A 16,476-nucleotide genomic window follows, 5' to 3' on the forward strand; every position below is an offset into this window, starting at 1 on the left:
AAACAACTCACTGCTCTTAACTGCACCCCTTATGTGGAGAAACACTTGAATATGCAAGCGCACATCAGTGCAGCCATTAGGGGAGCCAAATTTCAACTTAACACCCTGAACAAAATCAAGCCTTTCCTCCCCTTGAAGATATCAGGCCGGTGGTTCAATCCCTGGTGATCTCTACACTGGAATATGGTATGGTGAACTTTGCTGGTCTTCCCAAAGCTATCTTGGCCCTCTTCAGAGCCACCCTTGTTGCATTTCTATCTAGGACCCTAATTCAATATTCCCGATTCATGCCCATATGTGGTTATAACAAACAGTATCCTTATAAAGGCATAAGAATCATATCCATATTTAGTAATAGCCCATGCAGTCCAAAACACTGCAAGGCTACTCCTATAGACTACTAGAAAGCACAACGCGTTCTTTAAGCAAACCAAGCCTCCAGCAGTCCGGGAATTCCCCCAGCTTTTGTTTTGATTTGCACAAGTACTCCTGGAGTCCAGAAAGAACTGTTAGTTCTTAATGACGTCTTATGTCCAACCTAACGTCAAACCCGGCACCTTTCAGGTATAAATATACCAATGTTGCCTTAAGCAAACACACGATGGTGGGGAGCAGGGCGGCGTTCTACTTGCCCGAGAGCCCAGCTGTTGCCAGAGCCAAAGGAACACGCCCCTACCTTCCACGCACTGAGAGAGACACTGTCTCCAGCCGAGAAAATCCAGCTCCGGTGTTCCCAAGTCACCCTCGCGGGTTGCTGGGAGATCGAGTCCTGATAAGCGAGATACAAGACCTCCTTCATTCTATTACCAAGGTACGGAGCTGATTAAAACCTTAGAGAGAATTCTTGATTCCGATACTTGGCAAAAACCTAACTTAACTTAAAACTGCAACTTACTTACTCCTTCCCACGTATTAGGCTTAGGTCAGGTACACCTGAGTAGGCGTATCTTAGAAGCACCAGTTGAGTTCGTTAGTCAATGTTTTTATGTATGTATATATTTTATCCATTTTAAAGTATCATATGGCTAAGAAACCATATCAATGCTTTTACAGTATTATTTCATAATACTACTTTTACTGTACGCACTTTACTTTATAATAAGTATTGCAATTGCGGCAATTCATTTCTCTTGCATGAGAAAGAAGACTGCTCAATAAAATAACACCTTTTATTGAAAATGCCTGTCTCTCTGTTTCTCTGCACTCTGGTGAAATTAAGCATGCACGATTGACTGAGTGAAATATCTGTCTATTGTTTTCACACGACTCTAGAGATACACTCTTTATTCTGAGGGAGCAAAGTTGTCATGTTTATGCGGTTGTCAGAAACGAATTCCTTCTTGTCTAAATCAGGACGGTTAACCCTTTCCTGAACATTCGAGAAAGTTTCTAGTGACCTCTGAGCTAGCTGGCAAAACTAATTAAGTCTAACATAGTCAGTAGAGACCTAGATGACCTCAGTCCTACGTCTATACTGTTGTTTATGTTATTCCAATGCGCAGAGCCTATTGGGAATATAGGAAGTACACTACATGGTGCCCAATGTTTGGTAAGGCGATAATCTAACGCAAGACACTAGAGTAACTCAGCCGTGGTTTTCAGACAGACCCCTTTCTCCCGTAAAAACTCCAATAGACGTCTGGAGAGGGTGAAAGGTTAATATCCGCCGGAACTTAGTAGGATGAGAATCCTATGTATTGGTTTTTAGTTTAGTCAACGTTGAAGGATACAGTGTTCCAAAATATTGTGCACCTAATCTTTGTTTCCTTGAAACTTGATCTGCAACAAAAAACTTTCTTTCAGTAAAATGGGGGAAAGTGAAGAAGAAAGAGATGTAGAAGCATTAGCAGCTCGCTCTTAGCGGATGACACAACCATCCACGAAAATGACCCGGGGTGCTATAATCCTTCCGGTCAATATAAGAAGAACTATAACTCTTCAACTTATAGAGAATGGACTATCACCAAAAGGTGGTACGGTCATATTCGTGATAGAGGCACATGAGTATCGGCAGACAGAGGTATTCTATTCATGGAGACATTTTCCAGCAGCACACGCTGTGACAAAAGATTTCCGCTATTACAAAATAAAGGAACCTCCGCATGTATACACTCCTTTCAAGGAGGTTGAAATCCCACTAACTTACCAAGAGCACCTGCTCTGGTTTAATGGCGCCCTAAAACATCAAAATCACATCACCAGGCACGGTCCACTAGGTAGACCAGGAGCCACGTGGCCGGTTCTAGCCAGCTACACAACACACCCAGACATTGAAACAATGTCGAGCGAAGAACTTCTGGTTAAACTAAAAGAATTAACAAAGGCATATAGAGAATTAGTTCAATTGGCAAGGGACGATATAAAATACCTCCAGAAATTGAAGGAAACAGATATAACAGACCAACCATTTGATCTTGCCAGAATCATAGAAAATCCTATGAAGAGCTAGGAAGAGATAGTTTGGGTGGGAAACCAATAAAACCCCAATTAACTGAAAATCCTGAAAAAACATTTATTAAAAATAATCTAAATATTCCAAAAAAGAGTTGGGATGGTAATAAACAATCCACTCCCAAGGAAAAACGATTCCAGTCCAAAGGAAGGTCTCCTCAACGGAGAGAAAGATCTCCTGGCCGAGGAGGCATGTTTCCCCCAAAGGAACCCTCTGAGAAAAGATACAGCCTTAGAGACAGGGATAAATTGAGAAAACCTGATAGATATCAAGATATTGATACATGTCCCTCTCGCTCTTTTCAGACTTCCTCACAGAAATCGGAAAGAAGAGGATGGTCAGAATACAAGGAAGAGCACGTCAAGTCCAAAGACAAAAGAACCTGCTCATCAAAGTAAAAAATCACAATTTCCCAGAAAGGTAGCAAGTATTAAAATTAAACATGCCGAGGATTCTGAGGACGCAACTGAAAAACGGAGAGTGGGCCCAGACAATGCTAGACAGCGCAGCAGAAGTGACCATAGCTCGCAAGATCCTGATGAATCTTCTGGAGACAGTGGACACAAATGAATACATTCAGGTGGAAACTGCAGACACACGAGTTAGCGTGCCCCATAAACTATATAAAATAACATTACGTATAGAGGGAGATAAAACTAGGAAAATAAAAGGTCTCTTTTGGGAGAATCTTTCTAAAGGCTATGACATCCTGTTTGCTGAAAAAGACTGGCCACCAGAGTTTGTCAGGGAGTGCCCTCATGGCAAAGAAATGATTATGCCTGCCTTCTCAAATCATATTCCAATTCATAAAAAATACACATTCGCAAGAAAATGGGCAGTGGCCCAAACCCCTGCATTATACAAAAATCATGTAGGATGGGATGAGGACTCACCTCACCACAAAATCCAGTTAAAAAAATCAAACTACTGCACAAAGGCAGTACCCAGTTAAACAAGAAGCTAAAAAGCAAGTCAGGGAGATCTTAGATCAACTTGAATATCAAGGGGTGATTGAAACATGCACCTCACAAATGAACAATCCTTTGTTTCCTGTCTCCAAGCCAGACGATTCATATCGCCTAGTTTTGGACTACAGACATTTAAACTCCAGCTGCAAAACTTTTGCATTACAAAACTCTCACAGTGCAGCACTAATGAACAACATTGTGCGCAAAAAATATAAAACGACATTAGATATCTCTAATAGATTCTTCTGTCAAAACATTGCACCTGAAAGCAGGTATTTGACCGCTTTCTCAATAATGGGGTCGCAAAAACAATTTTGCCGACTCTCACAGGGATTCAAGAATAGCCCAGGATTATTCTCAGCAAGGGTAGTAGAAGTACTACAAATATATGATGATGAGGCATTATCCTATGTCGATGACATCTATCTTACAGACGATGACCTGGAGACTCACTGAAAAAGAGTGAACACCATAATTCTTGGGTTCGCATCAGAGGGTTACAAATTCAACTTTAAAAAGTCAAGAATTGCCCATCTAACAGCCCTATTTTTAGGATATGAATTATCAAGTGAAGGCAAAAGCCTGGCATACAACTTCCTAGAGAAGTGTGCAGTACTCCAAGCACCAAAAACGCTGAAAAATTTACAATCAATAGTAGGCTTCCTGAATTTTGGTATAACATACATTCTAAATTATGCAGAGAGGGTTAAACCTCTCTATGAATTAATAAAACCTGATTTCAAACCAATACATTGGACTCAAAAACACACAGAAATTTTGAGATCACTACAGACAGACATGTTAACTAAAACAAAACTGCAAACAAGCACAAACGAACGCAACCTTGTAATCCGAGTCATCCCTGGAAGATGCGGATTCACATACCTGACCTCTAATGAGGGAGAAACGGTACCTATAGCTTACAAATCACATTTGTACACTCAAGCTGAAATGAAATTCAGTTCTACAGAAAAAATTCTGACAGCGGTTCAAACTGCTGTAGCAGGAGAAAGAGCCCTAGCCCAAGGCAAGAGAATATCTGTTTATACAGCAGACTCAGCTCCTGAGGCATTAACAAGTCCACGCAATCTGAATACAGTGGCATTACATCCAAAATGGATACAATGGGAAAATTCTCTTGCTACAGAAGACGTGAAATACTATTTTGACCCGAAAATGAAAAAACTAGATGATCTAGAACACAAACAAGAATATCCTCTGCCAAACGAAATTCTGCCTCTCGAACAATATACCTGTGTAATCTATATGGACAGATTTGCACGCCATTACGATGTAGAGAAAAAATCCTACAATGCAGCGTGCGCGATTGTTAAAGGTCGCTGGCGCTCTGGTAAATTCAAACCGATGATTACCAAAACTGAATCACTCAGAAACTGTTCAGCTCAGCGAACTGAAATAAGATCTTTAAAGATGGCGCTTGAAAATGCCAATCGCAAATTCCCCACACTAATAGTGTGCGATTCGCATTTCTGCATCAAGTCATACAACAGTGACATGCAAACATGGAGCAAAAACGATTACAAAGATGACACAGGTGTCACAATAAAGCATAAAACGCTTTGGGAACAAGTAGTTCTTTTGCAGAAAGAACTACAAAAGACTCACGTGATACATACACTGAGTCATCAACGTGATGGCGTTCACGTTGCAGGGAATTCATTGGCTAACAGAGCCACAGCGGCAGCGGTTCAACCGGCTTCCGTAGCCACAAAAAAGCATTCAAAAAAACACATAGATGGAGAAACCATGCTGGTGGTAAAAGCGTTGTTAAAAGGCGATTATGCAGCATTACCTCTCAACTATCCACTCAGTAATACATACATAATTGATGCAAACTCCGTTCCTTTTGCTCAAATCCCTGGAGTGGGGGATAGAGTAATTCCAAACACGAACCGGAGAGTTTTCTTGATTGAAGACGCACACATGGGACGGGGTCCAAGGCACCAAGAGATCTTGAAATCTCTAATAGAATTACAATCAGAATACTGGTGGCCTGGGATGAGCTTGCAGATTTAAAAATTTGCAAAGGATTGTCCGGACTGCAACAGAGATCGCAGTTGTGAACCGGACCAGACTATTCCCAGGACACCTTTATTAGAAAGCATCAGGCGATCTATACGCAGTAATCCAGCCGGAGAAATGCGTCCCCATAATTATTAAGACTGAATTCATTTAAAAATGTGGCCCCAGCGCTCGGCTGACGCCAAAACTGTTATAAAAGATTTGAGAGTCTTTATCGGCACATACGCAATTGGCATGCTACATTCTGACCAGGGTCCTGCGTTTAGCTCTCGAGCTTACAAAGAGGCCATGACCAGCATGGGCATTGCATTGTGGTACTCTTCTCCCTTCCATCCTGAGGGAAATGCGGTAGTGGAAAGAAAAAACGTGACATAAAGCAATCTATAACAGCGAGGGTATTAGGTTCGGGTGATGGGTGCGTCAAAGATCTAATAAGTGTCCAACGTAGTCTTAATAACATGCCAAGAAATTCTCTAGGAGGTATCAGTCCGTATGAACTTTTGTTTGGTACTAGAATGATTATCCAGGATCTGGATCGTCAAACTTCAGTGGTAGAAGAAAAAACTTTTGATATCAAAGATCGTTTGGCTGTTTTACAGGACTTGAATGAAACAAGAAAGAGTCTAAGTCACATAAGGTTTAAGCCAACAACCCCTGAAGAACCACCTGTCCCAGCAAGACCTGTCTGTATTCCAAAGATTGGGGATCTGGTCAGAGAAAAGACCGCGGTGAAGAAGGAATTTGGACCTTCTTACAGAAAAGCAGTACCTGTCTTAGCTGTCAGCGGAACAAGATCAGTAGTACTACCGCCACTTGCTGGTAAAAAGGAAAACAGAATTGTTTCCATCGACCTGGTGAAACAACAAACACGTGGCCGATAATAAATAGCAGGCCCAGAGGATTACCAAGAAATAGCAGAAGACCAAACTTTGCTACAATCCAAGAGGTTCAAACTGAAAGACTAATCACATTCGATAAACCTGCAGTAAATAAAAAAGGACTATGCAACATAGCCATGGAACTTGTGCCTCTTGAAACCCAAATTGCAACAATTCCTGATGATACACCAATCTACAACGATGTAGCCTCAGACTGTACAAATGTAACAAAAGAAAATGCAAAGATCAATGGAAATCCGGAAGCAATCCCACCAATTGACAGAACTGCATCTGGCTATTTTATCAACTTTGATGACTTTTCCGATGATCCAAGTGAACATGGAGACAAGCCAGCAACAAAAACTTTCAAAGAAATAATAACCGAGCTTTTTCACCAACTAAAAGAAACATATCTGATTTCACCATGTATTGAATTTTGGACTGTGTTAAGTGTACTTTTCCTCCTGCTTTGGCTCATCATGGTTTTATACTTGGGTAAATTCATTGATGGAAAATATAGTACAAAGGACACAGCAAGTCAGAACATCAACTTGGTCCTAAAGTCTCACAGATCCTCTCACATCGAGAAAAGAGAACTATCATCAGTGAACATAAAAGCCAATCCAATACCTGGGGGTATAGCATGGGACAGAACTGACTATGAAATGTATGGCCCGATTGAGCTCTTGAAGTATCCACACCAGTTTAAGGTTTCCTTAAGTGATTTTGTGATACCAAGTTCTTTTTCTGATGATTGGGACTTTTAAAATATTAATAATATGATGTCAGATTTAGTAATGTCAGCTAAATTTACAGAACATGATTATTTACAGGGTTCATCAAATTATGAAGAATTATACTGTTACAATCACTATGGTCATCACTATTTGCATAAATCTGCACCTGCACAACCTAGAAATGTTTTTACTTATAATCAATGGGAACATTGTCCAACTCCACCAAAAGGAAGTTCGAAGACATTTTATGAGAAATTCCCATACTTCTTAGGGTTTAACAACAGTGATCCAGAAATGTTTTATTTTAAAATGTTAAATAAGACAGGAATGAAAACAATGTTGACAAATACTAAACTGATTTATTCTGAAAAGTTTTATGACAAAATGTCTACATTTGGTTTTGAATTTTGGAAAAATAAAATTGAAACACAAACCATCTGGGGAACAAAAGACTGGCAGGTACAAGGTCTAGAATCATTATTAAGAGTAACGGTGGGCGGCCAGCTACGCTCTGTCTGCGGAGTGTGCGTAGTTCCGCCTACTCCGCATTTTGCGGAGCTGGCGGAGCCAGGCGGCACTACGCACGCTCCGCAGACGGAGCGTAGCTGGCCGCCACCCGCCTCCCTCCCGCCCTCCCTAAATACTTTAAAATAAAGGAACGCAATAATTTTAAAAGCACTTACCTTGCCGCCGCTGGCCGCCGCGTTCCCCGGGGCTCGTTATCTTCCGTCTTCCGTATTTTGCAGTCATGCGCATGCGCGGACGGCCGCGCATGCGCATTTTCACGAGAAAATGCGCATGCGCGGCCGCCCGCGCATGCGCATTACTGCAAAATACGGAAGACGGAAGATAACGAGCCCCGGGGAACGCGGCGGCCAGCGGCGGCAAGGTAAGTGCTTTTAAAATTATTGCGTTCCTTTATTTTAAAGTATTTAGGGAGGGCGGGAGGGAGGCGGGTTGCGGGGCTGCCGGCCAGTGGTTTTGCGGAGTGGGGCTACGCGGAGTGCGGAGGTGGGCGTAGTTTCTCGCCCACTTCGCGTAGCTCCGCGAAGCCCCACTCCGCGAACTCCGCCCAGGGTTAATTAAGAGCCTGCATGATCCCAGAACAAATAATATTTCTGAATGATACCATTCAACAAACTACTTGTCTTGGTTTAGCTAAGATAAAAGACTTAAATAAACAGTCTATTCCGAAGCCCATACCTGATAGTAATAGTACTACGGATGTGGAAATAGACGTATCCCATATTTTTCACCAAAACAGAACAAATCCTGATTGGAAAAATTGGTTGATCTGGCCCACAGACACAAATAACTGTCAAGATAGATTCCTGAACAAAAGACAGGGGTTCAAACTGACCAGGCCAGACCCAAGATATTCCCAGAGACAACATCCAGGGATAGTTACAACATACAGTGTAGGGAAAGTATGCCCTGAGTGGCTACAGAAATCCACACTGGCTGAAATTAAGCAACACTTGACTTTACTTAAAGAAGGTGCTGACTTGCGAGATTTCATACTGGGATCTCGCAAACAGCGTAAAAAATGTTTCATAGCAGCCGGTATATACGCTGCATACAACGAAGCTTGGAAAGTAATGCAAATTGAAACAGCAGAAAAAATTGATCGTATAAATTTGGAAAAATCACTTTCTGTAGTGGACAATGGGTTAACGACTATGTCTTCCAGAATATATTCACTGGACAGTATTGTATCATCTGCCTTTGATATAATAGAGCAAGACTTGCTAATGTTACAACATGGTCAGTCCCAATTGCGTTCTATAGTACAAATAGGCTGGACGTTGCAAAACCTACGTTCAGGCTACGTGCCATGGCGTCTAATCAACATAACGTCATTATTTTCTATCTTTAACCTTACTGATAAACAAATCAGTTTGGCACAAAAAGGAGCAGACTATACGATTCTGAGCATTGAAAAACTTGAGAGATTACCATTGACAATGTCAGAGAGACCTGTGATTGAATGGATAATACACGGAACAATTACAATTCCGATAACAACTTTCCAGTTTAAATACTGCCAAGAATGTAAATGTATTTGAGCTTATATAGCGCACAGCTACCCACAAAGGGTTTCCCGGCGCTTGCTTAGGGAACCCGTCCTGGTATTCCCCTGTGAGATAACCCCGGCAGGGTATCCACAAGGTGAAAGCCAGGCATCCCGCTGCGAGGGGCCGTTGTGGAGATTAAGCAAGCTATTGCCCAGAGTCGCAGAGTGTGAACCCGTGAGTCGAGAAGGCACCGGAGCGAGAATTATCGAGTCCGTGGAATTTTTGAGCCCAAGACCCGCCGAGGCGGGGAATTGAACCCTTGTCCAGGGCCGATCTCAGCTTCCGGGTCTGCCGCCTCTAACCCCTGAGCCACACTTCTCCAAGAATATATACCAGCAGGCCAGTATGAAAGGTTGGGTAAAGGATACATCAAATCAACCTGGGATTTACCTTACACACACAAATGTTATAGTGAAGGGAAAAAGGAGGTATTCCTTAGTGGCAATAATTGTAAAAAAATCACTAAGCGGTACACTTCTGTGTCAAGGCATTAACTTGCATGGAGCCTGCGAAGGGTCTTCAAATAACCTTTCATGTCACCTGCAAGGCACTCCTGCAACACACATAGAACCATTCTTCAGACAACTTTCCAACGGTAGCTACGTTTTAATAAATGACCGCAGCTGTTGTGGAATGGTGCCAGGAGAATGTTATCTCGTAACCGTTACTTCCTGGGTCGTTTGCTGTATGCAAGTATTGTATCCAAACAACAATCCAGACATGGAGGCGGCAATATGGCCTTATGTGAATATCTCTTCTATTCGAATTGATACTTTAAGCAGAATGAAGTCTATTCTTTTACAGACTACTGTGGCGCTGACCTCGTCCAAAGAAACGTATGATCTGCATGTTACAAGGACAACGTCAGAGATACATACCCTTTTATCGACAAATTGCCCCGTGCATTTCGTAGAAATGTTAAGTCAAATTTTAAACATGTCTGATAACAGTGGCATCGCACATGTATTTAAGACAATTTTTTCGGGACTGTTAACACCATTTGAAACAGTTCTGGGCATCTTCCCGAATTTTGTCCATTCTGTCTTTGGCGGCCTACCTTTAATTTTGGGACTCGTAGCAGTAATTTTATTTTTGTTCCTTCTGCGCCTATATGGCAAGCCAATCCACAGACAAGACTCCGGCAACGATGGAAGAAACGATCCTAGCAATACGATATCGAGACCGTATCACTAAGGTCCTCGGATTAGCCCGGCTAAGAGATCTGAGTACAACTTGGTTTCTTTCATTCAGACCAATCTGGCAGGATTGCATCTTACCTGTACTTCGAAGTCTGCTATGCGGAGAAGAGTGCGTGTTGGACGTTTGTCTTACACTACCACCAGCAGTACCAATGGATATTGATACTTTGCTTTGTCCAGTAACGACTCATGCAACGTGTTGTCCCCAGCGGCTACCTATTCTGATGATGGCATTCGTTGAGACTTCACCATTACGAGTAGGTGGCGGTGAAGTACGAGAGGAAAGCAGCACCAAACAGGTACAACCTTCTGTGAGCATTGCTGATCCAAACATCGATGATAGCAATCACGCACAGAACTGCACAGTTACAGTATTTTCAAACTTGGTCGACCTTTCACCTGATGTTGTAGACCAATTATTTGCAAGCCTGTCTGATATGATGTTCTCCCCTGAACAACGAGAATAACTTTTAAAAACAACAAGCACACAGCGTTCCCTGAACTCTGAATTTGGCCTTCAGTTCTGTTAAACAGAGCAACTGAAAACATTTGGAACTATTTTTTTCCCCTGAAAGCGAAATTATTTTTCTTTCAAATCAAAAATACTTACCATTTTTTCCGGCACATGGTACTTTGCTTAAAGTAGAACTATTCTCAGAGAACAGAGCTTCTATTTCTAGAGACATTAGAGACAATATTTTACCTCAGCCTCTAGCACATGTACATTATCGTATAAATATGTGATGAAATAGTCTCGACCTTCTCTTCGGTATGCAGAGCCATTTCATGTGTAATTTTCGCAATTTATTCAGCTGATATATATGCATTTAACTGAATGATAACCTTGCTTGAAAAAACGTACAGTACCAATACTCATTTTCGTGTAGAAACCATGCACCATTTCAAATGCAATTATGTATTTTGGGGTGGGTTGGAAAACACACATGCATCGTATGTTTAATATTGCTTATTTTTTAGTAATGATGGACATTAATACGTGGAGTTGGTGTTGAATTTCTATCTAGGACCCTAATTCGATATTCCCGATTCATGCCCTTATGTGGTTATAACAAATAGTATCCTTATAAAGGCATAAGAATCATATCCATATTTAGTAATAGCCCATGCAGTCCAAAACACGGCAAGGCTACTCCCATAGACTCCTAGAAAGCACAACGAGTTCTTTAAACAAACCAAGCCTCCAGCAGCCCGGGAATTCCCCCTGCTTTTGTTTTGATTTGCACAAGAACTCCTGGAGTCTGGTTGTAGTGTAGTTGTGAGGCAAGATGGCGGCGGTGTGCTAGACCGCTGGGAGACACCTCCCAGGCCAGTGCTTGGAACACGACGAGAATGGAGGTGTTGTTCACCTGAGCAACTAACGGGTGCAAAAGGACTTACCCTGCTTCTGTTTGCTGCTCCTTTTCCCCTGACGATGGTAACAAAGAGATGGCTGGGGATCAAGCAGAGAACCGACTCTTGATGGATGCAGAGGATCCGACTGCCCTGCAGCTCCGCTTTTCATTTTGCACCTCGCTGAGACTGATTGCTCGTATTCAGACCAGAGAGGCAGCCGCACAAAAGAAGCAAGTCACCCCCCTGGGGTCAGCCCAAACAACTCGGCTTTCTAACGTGACTCCGCCTTCACAAAGTAAACTTAGTGATATGGTGCCGAAAAACGCCGCAACGGTAGCTGCCGCCGCAGCCAAGACCAGAGCAGCAAGCAGGCTCTCCGTGACAGAGAGCTGATGTTAAAGCGAGGTGGCGCACGACTTGAGGGAAGCGGCGATTTTGCTGATTCCGACAACACAGCTGGCAGGTCAGTAAGAGGATCCAAACAGCAGCCTGTTCCACCCGGAGCTGGCCCCTCGGTAATCGAGCTGGTCTGGAAGACTCCTGCGCCGGCTCCTTCAATTCCTTCCACTCAGGTGCCAGCAGTTACTCTGCTTCAACCGGCAGATCGACCAACAGTCTCGAATGCTCAGAACGTTTTCCCTGGGTCCACAGTGACATCAAGTCGACAAATTAGGAATGGTAAAGCTGGGAAAGAGGGAAAAATTGACACTATTACAATTACTTCAGCGAGTGCAGAGAATACTTCTGTGAGGCTCCAGCAATCTGCAGTGGCAGGAATAGCAGACCCTAACGCTGGATTCCAAGGTATGGAGGGCCACTCTTCTTGTGATACTCTTTCCCTCTCTACTGCTTCGGTAGCCTTATCAACACCGATAACACTGACAACACCGGCAGTTCTACCAGTGCCAGTAACAGTACTTGATGCTGTTTCAACAGCTCCAACAGTTCCTAATACCCCTGAGAATGCCCCTGAGAATGTGGCTGAGCAGGATGGTCAAACGCCGCAATGGTGGGCAGACTCAGGCTACATTTATTGCTCCAAACAGTGATACGCGGACATTAGAGGCGAGAGACATCTCAATGAATTTGGAGAATTTGTTGGGGGTCCCTGATGGCAGTGGGAAAACTGGTGGTGATGAGATAACTCCTGAGCCTACTGACACTGATAGGGATCCCTCGGATTTTTATTCAATCTCAGAAGGGATCGAAGATGCAAGATGGTCAGATGATTCTGAGCTCGACATCGAGACTAATACTGGGTCTGAGACGGAAAGCGATCATGAGGCTAGAACTGGTGAATCCAAGGAGAATAAGAGAACCGCCTTGCGGAAGAAAAGGACCCTGGGTTTAACATGGGATTATTCCCCCTCTATGGCACTTGGCTCCCAAGAACATGCCACTGGTTCAAGCTCTACACAACGGGGCTCTCTACATCAGCAGGATGCTACACTCTCCACGGTGATGGATACAGTTCTACAGGCTATCGCCTCCCATCGAGAGGAAACATCAAGGGATGGTCGTAAGGCGCAACTAGCTCTACACAAGGTACAGGGCGTGGTACGTAAATTGTCAAAATCTGTTAGTATCTTTAACACTCGAATGACAGAAATGGAAGATCGTATCGTCATCAATGAGGCTGAGGCTACAGCCACACAGGAACAGGTTGAATTACATGAAGCAGAGCTAAGTGATGTTAGATGGAAGCTCGAGGACATTGAAAATCGCCTTCGACGTAATAATTTACGCGTCCTTAGAATACCTGAAAACATCGAAGATACTGATATGCGAGCCTTCATCATCCAACTCTTTAAAGACACACTCCCTGAGCTCTCTTCATAGAACTGGGAGTTAGACGTGCAACGTGCACATAGAACACCATTTACCTTAAAATCCACCCAGAAACAGGGGAGTTATCCACAAGCAGTCCTGGTATTTTTTGGGAACTTTCTTCTCCGACAAGCCATTTCAGACAAAGTCAGGCCAGAAGCTTGACGCACCAGAGACTCCATTTCCTATTTTGTGAGACCGGACTTCTGCCACACTACGGTGGAAAGGAGGTGGTGCCTTCGACAGCTCATCAAACCCTTTATGGAGAAGAAAGCGCAAGTATACCTTAACAACCCAGCCAAATTGAAAGTACTATACAATGGTCAGACCAAATTTTTCACCTCTGAGATAAAAGCCAAAGAATTTTTAGACAGTTTAACTTAATGACTTAATGATGACAAAGTCCGGTTTAGAAATGATCCATTGCGGGCTACTGGTTGAGAAGTTGAGAAGCTGAGGAGGTTGGAAACTCGGGGAGTGTGGAGAGTGGAGAGAGGAGAGCGCATTTAGATATCATTTAGATATGTTAGATATGTTAAGATAAGTGGCTAACAGCCCTTATATTCTTTTTTTTTCTCTCTTTTTTCTTAGTTTTATCTTTCTTCTCGCTCTTTCTTTTCTTCAATCTCCTTTTTTCACATCCACATTCTTTATCTCTCTAATAAATCTCTCTCTTTCTCTTTCTCTTCCGGGGAAAGTATACCCTTTTTTTTGGGTGATTACTGACTTGGTCTGGTCTGGGAGAGTCTCTCCATCACTAAAGACTCTTATAGAGTCTAATTGCCTCACTGTGTGGGTTACGGAGGGTGGGGGGGGGGGTGGGTTGTAGGGGTTTGGAGGGAGAGGGAGGGGGAGTGGGAGGGTGAGAGGGGGGAAAAAACGAAAAAAATGAGCTTGATCAATAGTACAAGAAATGTTCAAAATTGGCTATTTTTTTTTTAATTATCAGGAACTACATGTCATTTATGTTGATTAACTGGAATTTTGATTGGAATCTTAATATTAACATTGAGTCTAAAAGTTGTTGGTGCATGTCATACTGTTTAGAAGGCGCCGGTATGTTGGAGAATAACTTTGAATGGGGAGAGTAAAACTGCGCTGTTGGAATGTTGCCGGTTTGAATGATGGGAAAAAAGGGCTCAACTTTTTCAATCATTACATCAGGATCCTGTCGATATCCTATGTATTCAGGAGACCCACATAGCTGAAAGTGATAAAAATTTGCTAAAAATTCCTGGGTATAATCTGATTGCATCAACCTCTCAAACATCTAAAACACGGGGAGTTGCTATTTTGGTAAAACCCGGCTTGGGGGACCCCAGACGCCGACTTGCGGATAAATACGGTAGGTGGGTTGTGGTTCAACTAGAGCTAGGCATCACCATCTGCTCACTCTATGGCTCCAATCTGGACGATGCCCAACTGTTTATCGACCTTGAATTAGAACTGGCCTCCTGGCCTGGTCCACTCATTCTGTGTGGGGATTTTAATGTGAACATAGGAAAGTTAGCAAATAGCAAATTGCCCCTGAACTATAACGGCCGCAAACCTAAGGTTTACAGGGCAGTTTCCCATCTGATGGACAGTCATGACTTATTTGATGTATGGGATATGTTGAGACAGAACGATAACGGCTTCACTTACTATTCTTATCCCCATAATAAGTATGTCCGATTAGATTACATCATGACATCATTGCAGAAACTGGCCCTAATAGACATAATCAAATCCCCCAAAACTATTTCTGACCACAATGCCCTTACTCTTATCTTTGACTTGGATAGTTTTAAAAGACCTAATATCCAGTGGTCATTTGACCACAAGCTCCTTGTTAACCCCGAATATATAGACCATATAACATCATGGGCCCAATCCTTCTTTGATTGTAATCAATATAGCGCACCTAGATTCACTGTCTGGGACTGTTTTAAGGCAGCGTTGAGTGGGGAGACTATGTCGTTTGTAGCTAAACGCAAAAAAATTCAGGATAGTATAAACAACCAGCTTAATTTGGAACTCACTAACCTGGAAATGCTACACGCTAGTCAGTTTCAGCAAGGAATAACAACTTCTGATACACAGCAAAAGTTATTGATTTTAAAAACAGAAATTAATAGCTCATTAACTCAAAAAGCGGCGGAAGTATATCAAGCCAATAAAAATAAAATCTATGAATCAGGAGAAAATGTAGGGGGACAATTAGCCCTAAAAACCAGACAAAAGCAAACATACAATAAAATAAAGCATATTGAATATGAGGGACAACAATACTCTTCCACTCAAGACATCGTAGGTGTGTTTCAAAAATACTATCAAAAGCTTTACCAAAGAGAAAATGATCATCAGCCTACCAGAGACACGAAAACCTTTCTCAATGAGTGGCTGCCTGAATTAGAATTAACTAGGAAAATTGATCAAGCAGTTAAGGAAGATCTCGAAAAAGAAATCACAACTACTGAGTTAGAGATCTCGCTAACGGGAAGGCTGTTGGTCCCGACCAGATCCCTTTAGATTTATATAAGGCGTTGGGCAAGCAGATACTACCCTACCTATTAGACCTGTTCCTGGGGGTGCAATACCACTCAACATCACCAGACTCTTGGAGAAATACTAACATAGCGATATTCCCTAAAAAGGGGTAACCCCCCCAGCTCCCATCTTCATGCAGGCCTATCTCCCTCATAAACTCTGACTCAAAGCTATATGCTAAGATTCTTGCAAATCGGCTGAGTAGGGTCATCGAACATCTTGTATCCCCGTGGCAGCATGGCTTTATTCCCGGGCGGGGCACGACTGATCATACTCGTAGAGTCATTTCCCTATTTGACATCATGGGCGCCACGGGGGGTGAAATGTCGATGATCCTACTCGATGCCGAAAAGGCACTTGATCGAGTATCTTGGCAGTTCTTATGGGACATTATGGAATTCAACAATTTTGGACC

Source organism: Lissotriton vulgaris, chromosome 9, assembly GCF_964263255.1.
Source record: "Lissotriton vulgaris chromosome 9, aLisVul1.2, whole genome shotgun sequence".
Classification (NCBI taxonomy): domain Eukaryota; kingdom Metazoa; phylum Chordata; class Amphibia; order Caudata; family Salamandridae; genus Lissotriton; species Lissotriton vulgaris.